This window comes from Eschrichtius robustus, chromosome 14 (genome assembly GCF_028021215.1).
Source record: "Eschrichtius robustus isolate mEscRob2 chromosome 14, mEscRob2.pri, whole genome shotgun sequence".
NCBI lineage: Eukaryota > Metazoa > Chordata > Mammalia > Artiodactyla > Eschrichtiidae > Eschrichtius > Eschrichtius robustus.
Genome location: NC_090837.1, coordinates 19,359,765 through 19,368,917, shown reverse-complemented (window position 1 = coordinate 19,368,917; position 9,153 = coordinate 19,359,765).

Sequence of the window (9,153 nt, the reverse complement as noted above, 5' to 3'; positions counted from 1 at the left end):
AGGAGCCGCTCACGGGCGGCCGGGCCAAGCCGGGCCGAGCCGGGCCGGGCCCGCCCCTCCCTGTCGGCGTCTGTCGCCGCCCCCACCCCCCGCCCCCCTCCTCCCGCGCCGGCGCGCGCCGGGCCTGAGCGCGGGCAGGGGCAGCGGCCGGGGCGGGGCGCGCGTGCGCGGCGCGGGATCCCCCCAAGCGGCGGCGGGAGGCCCCGGCTGGCCAGTCACGTCTGCCGCGCGCCCGGCCCTCCAGCCTGAGAAGCGGGGGCGCGCCCGGTGGCGAGCAAGTCCATCCCTCGGAGGCCAGCCCCCTTCGCAGGAGGGAAAACTGAGGCCCGGCGTCCGCAAGACCTGGAATGCTCAGGGCGGGGAGGTGCAGAGACCAGGAAATAAAGAGCTCCTGGTCCCTGCGCCTTGAACCCCGAGGAGCGGTCTGCAGAAATTAATTCGTTCATTCATTCATTAATTTATGAAATATTTATTGAGCACCTACTAAGTGCCAGGCACGGACTATTCAACCGTGAGCAACATAGATTAGGCCTGCCCTCAGGGATGAGACAGAAGTGAGTCAAATTACTAGGCACTTTAAAAAAATTATTTTGCCAGTCTTTTTATATGAATTCTTTCTATGTGTCCAGAAACCCAGCCAGCTCCTTGGGAAGACAGGAAGGGCTTCTCTGAAAAGGGGGCATTTGCTCAGAGGCCTGATGGATGAGCAGGATTAACGGGTGAAGGGAGGAGAGACTGGGGGGTGGGGGGAGCTAAAGGCCCGGAAACTGGAAGGAGATTGTCCATCAGAGGCCCGATCCTAGGGAAGGGAGGGGGAGGGAGTCAGGGTGCACTCTAGAAAGCTCCGGCTGCCGCTTGGAGAAGGGACTGTGGGGCAGAGGGGTGAAGGGAGACCAGGGATGGGCCGCTGCTGTCGTCCTGGGAGGAGGTGACCAGTATGGGGATGGAGAGAGGGACATGGAGTAAGATACTAAAAAGGTGGTACTGGCTTGACTTAGTAATAGCTTCAATTTCATTCAAATCCCCTCCCTCCCCTCTGTTGCCCCACGCAGGTTGCACAAGCCTCCGCAGATTTACTGGTCCAGTCCTGCTCCCCATCCGTCTCACTGCCAAACCAGCAACCCAGCAGCCTCCTGGATCTCTCCAGCTGCTTCCCCCAGGTCCAGGGGCTGGGACCTCCTGCATATTCCCTCAGCATCATTCATCTCAAAGGTGGTTCTCAGTGGGGTTACTATAGCCCCCACTGAGTGTTGTGGGGTTTTTGTTTTTGTTGTTGTTGTTTTGTTTTGTTTTTTAACTTGTGGGAATATTTTTTAATGTCTTGCAGATAGGGAGAGCTATTGGTGGCTCTGGTGTTCAGAGGGCAGGAGCCAGGAATGCTAAAAACGCTAAAAGTCGTGCAATGCACTGGACAGTGACGCTGCCCCCGCCCAAGGAGAATTGCTTCATTCCCACAAGACACCTGTGTGGGTGAAAACACCGTTCATAGTTATCTGAAGCCAGAACCTAATTCCATTTTACATATCAACACAAAGTATTTTTCACAGAATTTTCAGAAATGCAACTATGTTTAAATAGAGGAAAGAAAATACTTTGTTTTGTTTGAGAGCTTTGTCCGGAGTTGTTCACCATTTGGGAAAAAGAGTTTATAGAGGGAAACACCACTCCTAATATTGGAGCAGTTGACCCAACAAGCAGGCATCTGTAGCTGTGCTCTTGTAGACAGACCGCCATATTTATTTAGCACTTATTTTAAAATGTCAAGTGTAAGACAAAATTATGGGCAATATTCAGTTGACTAGTGACTATCTTACTTCTCAACTCTGAACACATTCATTAAAAACAGACACACTTCAACACAACATTGCAAATTGACTATACTTCAATTAAAAAAAAAAAAGAAAAAACCAGACACACTACTGAGACTTCCCTGTGTCCTCCAGGGGAGTTGTGCCCAAGATTTTACATAATGAAATGGATGTTGTTTCATCATGATGAATTTTCCTTTTATGTTAGGGCATTATAGATTTTGTTTTTTCACATTACATGCGGAGGTGGGCTTTATCATCTATGAATTTGTTGCCAATGAGTAAAGGAATCACCACACACTAGTTGTAAAAGGGGTGTGGGATTTTAGGGTCGAGAACCTTAGGCTGGTGGTTCTCAAATGGGAAGGTCTGAGAATTCCCTGGAGTCAATACAGATTTGGAGGCCCCACCCTCCAGAGTTGGCGATTCACTCAGTTTTTAATAATGCCCTAGTGATGCTGATGGTCCTGGTATGGGGACCTCGGTTTGAGAACCGCTCCCTGTACAAATACCAAGGCCTCCTTACTGGTCTTCCCTCCATACCCTTCCTCTCCTATCCATCGAGAAATCCATACCAAGATCTGATCATCAAAACCGCAATGAGGTACCACCTCGCACCAGTTAGAATGGCCATCATTAAAAAGTCTACAGGGACTTCCCTGGTGGTCCAGTGAGTAAGACTCCACGCTCCGAATGCAGGGAGCTGGGGTTCGATCCCTGGTCAGGGAACTAGATCCCGCATGCATGCTACAACTAAAAAGATCCCACATGCCGCAAAGAAGATCCCATGTGCCGCAACTAAGACCTGGCACAGCCAAAATAAATGAATAAATAAAATAAGTATTAAAAAAATCTACAAATAACAAATGCTGGAGAGGGTGTGGAGAAAAGGGAACCCTCCTACACTGTTGGTAGGAATGTAAGTTGGTGCAGCCACTGTGGAAAAAAGTATGGAGGTTCCTCAGAAAACCAAAAATAGAATTACCATATGATCTAGCAATTCCACTCCTGGGCACATATCCAGACAAAACTCTAATTCAAAAAGATACATGCACCCTTATGTTCATAGCAGCACGATTCATAATAGCCAAGACATGGAAACAACCTAAATGTCCATCGACAGATGAGTGGATAAAGAAGATGTGGTACATATATACGCTGGAATACTACTCAGCCATGAAAAAGAATGAAATAATGCCGTTTGCAGCAACATGGATGCAACTAGAGATTATCATACTAAGTGAAGTAAGTCAGAAAGAGGAAGACAAATACCATATGATATCACTTATGTGTGGAATCTAAAATATGACACAAATGAGCTTATCTGCAAAACAGAAACAGAATCACGGACATAGAGAACAGACTGGTGGTTGCCAAGGGGGAAGGGGTTGGGGGAGGGCTGGAGTGGGAGGTTGGGGTTAGCAGATGTAAGCTTTTATATAGAGAATGGATAAACAACAAGGTCCTACTGTATAGCACAGGGAACTATATTCAACATCCTATGATAGGGACTTCCCTGGCGGTCCAGTGGTTAAAACTCCGTGCTTCCATTGCAGGGGGCATGGGTTCGATCTCTGGTTAGGGAACTAAGACCCTGCATGCCGCATGGCGTGGCCAAAAAAACCCAATATCCTATGATAAACCATAATGGAAAAGAATATTTTTTTTAAAAAAGAATGTATATATATATATATATATATATATATATATATATGTATAACTGAATCACTTTGCTGTATAGCAGAAATTAATACGACATTGTGAATCAACTATACTTCAATTAAAAAAAGAAAAGATCTGATCCTGCCACCAAGGAGGCACTAAACCCTAATCCTTCTACCCTGGCCCAGCTTAGCTTTCTACCCACCCCCACTGGTCCAGAGACCATCCCACCCCTTCTCACTTCCTCTTACAGCTGAGGGGCCCTCTTCCTTCCCACACTATCTCTTGCCAGACACCACCTCCAGAAATCTCTCCCTGCCCCCTAGACTGGACTCAGCCTCCTTCCCAGGATTTCATAGCTCTCCCCACACCTCCCCCCAGACACACAGCATGTATCACTCAACATTGTCACAACTATCTCTCTGACTTGTCACATGGTTTCTAAGAAAAACCTCAGGAGCTGGGCTGGGACCAAGATGAGGGCACAAAATATAAGGGGGCAACCAAAACAACAACAACAAGAAACCTCAGTAACCAAGAGAAAGACTATTTTTTAAAGAATCAAAATTTATGCAAAAAAAACTTCGATGAAGGAAATGTCAACATTTTAAATGGAGTTGGGTGAATTCCCTGGTGGTCCAGTGGCTGGGACTCCGTGCTTCCACTGCAGGGGGCACGGGTTCGATCCCTGATTGGGAAACTAAGATCCTGCGAGCCATGCAGCAGTGTGGCCAAAAAAAGAAAAGGGATCAGTACCATATGACTGATCTTCCTAGCGCCACAGGCTCTAGTATGGCACAGCAAGGCATTTTTATTGATCCTGTCTTTATTTGACCCTGTCTTTATTTAAAATTTTGATCATTCTAAACCCTTTCGTGAAAACCCTTCTGTGAAAAGGCCTGTGGGCCTGACTTGTGGCCTGTAAGGGGGTGGGGCAGGGAAAAGAGAAGTGAGAGCCCCCTGGTCTAGGCTTCAGGAGTGGAGGAGGGGAACCCACTGAAAGAGGCAGCTCCAAAGTTTTCTTGCATCCAGTAGAGCCCTTTCCATTCGGTATCATCATAATTATTTTTTCATTATGATTTATTTAATTATCTTTGACCTTGTAGTCTCAGCTCAGTTTTGCAAGGACTAAAAACAGCAAGTTATGGAGTTATTTGCTGTCTGCTAGGCGGTAGGCAAAGTGATTTGCCAGTGTGTTGGGGACAGGGGTTTATTAACATGTGAATGTCCCCCAGTCTACCTCCAGGGCCACCTCCTCCAGGAAGCCTTCCCTGACCTGAGGTTGGAAGGTAGGTACCCTATATCTATGCTCCTGCTGCCCCTCTGCTTGTTCCTGGCTTGAGCCCCTTTCTTTATTTCTTGTCACATTGTTGTGGTTCTCATTTCATGGCTGAGGAAGTGGATGCACAGAGTGGGTTAGTCACACACCCAAGGTTACATAGCTAGGGAGTGGTGAAGCTGGTATTGGGACAGATGTTTTTCTACTTTAGAACTCAAAGACAGAGGTTCTTCCAGGATAGCCTAGGAGGGGAGAAGGGAAGAGAACTCTGCCGATAGTTCCCTTTTTAGAGCAACTAATTTGCAGTTCAGAGGTAGCAAAGTTCTGGTAGACTGAATAATGGTTCCCCAAAGATGTCCATATTCCAATGCCTGGTATGTGTGACTTTGCAGATGTGATTAAATTAAGGGTGTTGAGGTGGGGAGATTATCCTGGGTTATCCACGTGGGCCTGATATAAACCCAAGGGTCTTTATAAGAAGGAGGCAGAAGGAGCAGAGTGAGAAGTAGGAGATGTGACGACACAAGAAAGAGGCTGGAGTGGTGGGAGGAAGGCCATGAGCCAAGGGACGCAGGAGGTCTCTAGAAGCAGAAAAAGGCAAAGGAGTGAATTCCTACCTCATCATCTCCAGAAAGAATGCAGACCTGCCATCACCTTGATTTTAGACTTCTGACCTCTAGAACTATAAGAAAATAAATTCCTGTGGTTTTATGCGACTGAGTTTCTGGTAATTGGTTGCAGCAGCCATAGAAAATGAATATAAAACCAACCTACACGTATACTGTGTTAAAAAAGAAACAACAGGCTCAAAATGGAGTCACTTGTGCTAAACCCCACATCAGCAAACCAAGACTTAATACCTAACCTAATTGCAGTTACAACCTCCCCCAGGAACGTAGTCTTAACTGGTCAGTCTGGAATTTTCTGGTCAGCACTAATGAGGTAATCTGCCATGTAGCCCCCTTCTGTCCTCCATAAGTAGGTTACCTAAGCCTGAAACAATCCATTCTTTTCCCCCTTCTGCTATAAAAACCTTCCATTTTGTACAGCTCCTTGGAGCTCCTTTCTATTTGCTAGATGGGATGCTTCCAATTCTTGAATCATTCAACAAAGCCAATTAGCTCTTTAAAATTTACTCAGTTAAATTTTTGTTATTTAACAACTATAAAAAAATTATTATGATGTCATAATCCAATATGTTCCAGGCAATTCTTGGGCATTGTATCATTTTCACATTCACTCAGTACATTCAACGAGAATTTATGGAGTGCCTACGCTCTGCTGAGCACCAGTCTAGGATTTGGGGTCCATCAGGGAATACCACAGAGTCACTGTCCTTGGGCGGTGTCCAATCAAGTGGGAGATAAAGCCAAATAACCAATAAGTAAATAGATTTACTATAACATATGCTAATATATGCATATAAACACAAATATTTAAATATAACATATTCCTATACTATATATTTAAATAAATATATGAATATAATTGGGTGGTGTCCAATCAGGTGGGAGATCTAGCCAAACAAAAAAGTAAATATATTTACTATAACATATGCTAATGTATTCATATAATATATGAATATTTAAATATGTCATTTTAAATGAATCCCTGTCAGTAAAGTTCTTAGAACATGACATGCACAGATCAGTGTCAAATAAATGAAATATGATGTCAAGTAGTAAAAATCAGCCTGGGGGAGAGGGTGGTGGAGGGGGCTCTTTAGGCAAGTGGTCAGGGAAACCTCTGGACAGGTGATATTTGAGCAGAGGAATCACCATGACAACCCCACCAGGGAGGTGTGGTGATCCTGGGATCTGCCTGGTTCAAACTGGCCTCCTGACTTTGGAGCTGTCAGGTGCTTCCTTTTTCTGAGGCTCACTTTCTTGCTCTGTAAAATGGGGATAAGAATGGGACCACTTACCTCATGGGTTGGTTTTGAGGCTTGAACACAATAATGCGCATGAAAAGCACATTGTGCTGTCCTGCTCATTGACGTTACCTAATGTCATGGGTTGAATTGTGTCCGCCCCAAAGATGCTGACGTCCTAACCCCCAGGACCTGTGAATATGACCTTATTTCAAAATAGAGTCTGTGCAGATGATCAAGTTAAGATGAAATCATTAGGGTGGGACCTAATCCAAGATGACTGTGTCCTTATGTAAAGGAGAAATTTAACACAGAGATAGAGACACAGGGAAATCTGTGGCCACAAGCCAAGGAACACCCAAGATGGTCAGTAGATCACAAGAAGCCAGGAGAGAAGCACAGAACAGATTCCCACAGCCCAGAACGAACCAACCCTGCCAATAGCTTGGTTTCTGATGTCTGACCTCCAGAACTGTGAGGCAACAAGTTTCTGTTGTTTAAGCCACCCAGTTTGTGGTGCTCTGTTACAGCAGCCCTACGAAATGAATACACCTAATATTATCATTTCCTTGGTTCTAGAAACTGAGGCCCAGAGCACAGCTAGGATTTGAACCCCAGCTGACCAGCCCCCGGGGCCCATGTGTAGGTAGTTGGCCTTTCTAGCCTGAGAGGTGAAACTTTGGATGTGCCCCCATGTGCAGGGAATGGTGTTTGGGACTCAAAGCCTTGGCCCACAGTGGCCCAAGGTGTCCAGGGCGGGTCTGGGCAGTTGCTGGGGTCCAGGGCTCCTGATAAGGCATCTCTCTGGGTGGGTAGATGGGTACCAACAGCCAGGCAACTGCGAGTTCCTCGCTCCTGTGTGGAGTTGGTGAAAGCCTCCTTTCCTCTGCTCACCCCTTGATTTAACTTGTGTGCTTGGGTTCTCCCTGGGAGGTGGGGAGTCTCTGCCTCCCTCCAGGCCTCCCCTCCCCTCTCCAGTGGGTGTACTCACAGGACTTGGGCTAGCCTGACTCTGCCTCTAACTTGCTGTGTGACCACAGACAACACACTGACCCTTACTGGGCCTTGGAATCTCAGCCTGTAATTTGGAGTGATTAAATGTCCCATGAGAGGTCACTGGTTAAATAAATTTGGGTACATGCATATGATGGCCCTCCTAGTTGGCCCTCAATGATCCCCATCTCCTGGTATTCATGCCATTTTGGAGACCTTTTCACAATGAATAGACCTGTGTAAGCACTAGGGTATTGCAGATGTGGCAGCTTCTGGCTTCTGAGGCTAGGTCATACAAGACACCGTGGCTTCCCTCTTGCTCTCTCTTGGATCACTCACTCTGGATGATCAAGCCAGCCACTATGTCATGAGGATGCTCAAGCAGCCCTATGGAGAGAGATCCTCATGGTGAGGAACTGAGGCCTCCTACCAACAGCCAGCACCAATCTACCAGCTACGTGAGTGAACCACCTTGCAAGTAGATCTTACAGCCCCGATCAAGCCTTCAGATGACATTGCAGACACAGCCGACATCCTGATTGCAACCTTACAAGAGACCCTGAACCAGAAGCACCCAGCTAAGCTGCCCCCAGATTCCAGACCCCCAGAAAACATGTAAGATAATAAATGACTACTGTTTTAAGCTGGTAGATTTTGAGATAATGTGTTATGCAGCCATAGATAACTAATACAGCCATAGATAACTAATATAGCAGCCATATAAAAATATGTTACAATATAATGCACTACTGGAGAAACAGTTTCATAAAATATTAAGTTGGGGGGAAATAAAGTAGGTTACCAATCACTATATGACAGTAGCATCCCAGTTTTGGAAGAAAAATACGAAGAGTTATAAAACTCTACCAAAGAACAAAAAGAAGACATAAATGGAGAGATGGAGAGGATTTTTCTTTCTTTCTTTCTTTCTTTCTTTCTTTTTTTTTTTTTTTTTTTGCAGGGGAAGACTTTATAGTAGAATTATCAATCACTCTAAGTTAAATTCAATGCAATTCCCATGAAAATCCCAACCTGATGTTTTTGGGTGTAAGGGATCTTGATAAGAGATAACTGAACGAGATGACAATTGTTAAAGACAAGACAACAAGCCCAAAATGGAGTCATTTACGCTAAGCCCCACATGACCAAACTGCATCTTAATTACAGTTTTGTTTTTCCCAGAAATGGCATCTTAAATCAGCCAGCCAGGAATCACCTGATCAGCACTAGTTAGGTTATCTGCCGGGTAGATCCCTGCCATCCCCTAAAGGAAAGTAACCTTGCAATATCCAATCTGCTTTTCTGCCCAGTATAACTTCCTTGTTCCTGCTCCCTTCTACCTATACAAGTCTTTCATTTTGTATGGCTCCTGGGAACTCCTTTCTATCTGCTAGACTGGATACTGCCCAATTCATAAATCATTGACTAAAGCCAACTAGAGCTTTAACATTTTACTCAGTTGAATTTTGTTTTATAACACATTTATTGAACATATAATGTGCATCGTGTCCTCTTCGATCACTATTTCATCTTAATTCCAC